Source organism: Fukomys damarensis, unplaced genomic scaffold (genome assembly GCF_012274545.1).
Source record: "Fukomys damarensis isolate Sample0158 unplaced genomic scaffold, DMR_v1.0_HiC HiC_scaffold_16, whole genome shotgun sequence".
In the NCBI taxonomy this organism is placed as follows: domain Eukaryota; kingdom Metazoa; phylum Chordata; class Mammalia; order Rodentia; family Bathyergidae; genus Fukomys; species Fukomys damarensis.
This window is the reverse complement of record NW_022900928.1, coordinates 23,643,864-23,646,103: the sequence shown is the minus strand read 5'-3', so window position 1 is coordinate 23,646,103 and position 2,240 is coordinate 23,643,864.

Here is a 2,240-nt window from a genome sequence, read left to right as displayed (position 1 = left end):
GAAAATTTTTTCTGAAATAATCTCATGTGTTGATTCTTGATATTATTTCTTCTGCTCTCTGGGTTCTGTTCAGAAAGTCCTTGCCTTCGTCTATGTCCTCAAGAGTTTTACCTATTTTATCTTTCAGCAGTTTAACATTTTAGAAATAATTTAAGAGTGCTGGGTGTGATGGTACCTGCCTATAATCCCAGCACTCAGGAAGTTGAAACAGGTACATGGTGAGTTCAAGAACAGCCTAGGTAATTTAGCCAGCCTGAGTTATACAATGAGACCTTGTCAAAAAAAAAAAAAAGGTAGGACATGGTGGCACAGGCTTGCAATTCCAGCACTCTGAGAGCCCGAGGTAAGAGGATCACACACTGAAGCCTAGCCCAGGCAACTTAACAAGACCCTGTCTCTGAGTAAAAAAATATAAAAAGACCAGGCATGGGCTTAGTGGGAAGGCCCTGGGTTCAATCTCCAGTATCACACACACACACACACACACACACACACACGCATGCACACACAAATTTAAGGATATCTGTGTATTTTTAATGAGAATGCAGCAGAAACTAGTGTACACTGAGAATGTGATGATTCTGGCAGAAGTGATGGACATCTAGACTAAACAGAATAAAATGAGAGTTCTTATACTAGTGGCTTACAAACTGTAGGATGAATCAGAATCACATGGAAACCTTAGTAAAACATAGATTGTTAATCCCCAAACCTAAGTTTTCTGATTCAGTAGGCTTATTGCAGAGCCCAAGAACTAACAAGTTGCCTGATGATGCTGATGACCTTAGTCTAAGGAAAGACCGCATATTAGAAGCACTGTCCCATACCTTCCCTCTGCCCAGTCTGGTAGCAACAATATCATATTTTACACAACACAGGTGACTCAGGAAGCAGCGCACCACTTACTAAGGCTTCCACAGACCAACTTTAATATATAAACAGGATAACAACTTTGCTTATTTCAAAGATCAGAAAACTTACTTAGAGGGACCAGGGATTTAGCTCAGTGGTGCCACCGCGTGACTTAGAGATGACAGTGACTTGCCCAAGATCACAGCTGAGGATGTGAGGGCGATCTGGCTGTGACATCTGTCACCCCATTGATCACCATAGTTGATTTGGCTGATCTGGCTGGCTGGGCGGGTGTCCCCTTGCTCCCTCACCGCTCCATATGCGTCCCTTCCGAAGCTGCGCGCTCTGTCGAAAAGGACAGGACGACCACCCCCGACAGAGGAGGACCATTTCCTTGCTCAAGGGTATATGAGTAGCTGCGCTCCCCAGCTAGAACCTCCAAACAAGCTCCCAAGATCACAGTTGATAGCTAACAGAGCAGACCTCTCTGATGCAGGTCTTTTCTACAAGCTCTGCAGAGTCCTTTCTAAGTGCCATAGCTTCCTGTGCTGTCTTCATACATACCAGCAGATCTCTGCCTAGGGGAAAAGAGTGTAAAATCTTTGATACTTACTGCTCCCTATCCTACTCTTTAAGTCTGCTTTAAATGCAATTAATTGCTCCTTGGTGTGAAACTACTGCCCTCTGTGCAGAGCCTGGGGCTTTTGCAGGCTTTGTGACAGTTCACTTACCCACAGATTATTGAGGGGTTTTGTTTGTTTTGCTGTATTGAGATCAACCTAGGGCCTTGAACATGCTAGGCAGTGCTCTCCCACTGGGCTACATCCCCAGCCCTAGATGGTATTTTTGGTGTTCTACGTATCACTGCTTTTCTGAACCTGTGGCAACTGTGCTGTTGGCAATGTTTGTTTGTTTGTTTGAACTATATGCTTTTCTAAGTCTTACAGCTGTGTAGAGAGTGTTCCTGGATAAGGATGCATAGCCTATCTGTGGAAAGGGCCAACAACTGTGCACTTTGTGCAGTGTGTGTGTAAATGCCATTGGTACCATGCCTATGTGTTGAGCCTTTGACTGCTGTAGAGCCTGTGAGCATGTGCAGACCCTGTATTTGTTTGCAAGCCTTTATGTGCTCTCTGTTAATGTGTCCAAAGTCTGAAGCTATTTTTCCCTCAAGTGAGGGCTCTACAGAACACCATGGCTTTTTTCTCTTCTAACAACTGCTGTGAGCTGGGCTTGGTGGTGCATGCCTGTAATCCCAGCACTCGGGAGGCTGAGGCAGGAGGATCGCTGTGAGTTGGAGACCAACCTCAGCTACATAGTGAGCTCCAGTTCAGTCTCAACTACATAGTGAGACCTGCCTCAAAAAACAAAACATAAAAATAAAAAAA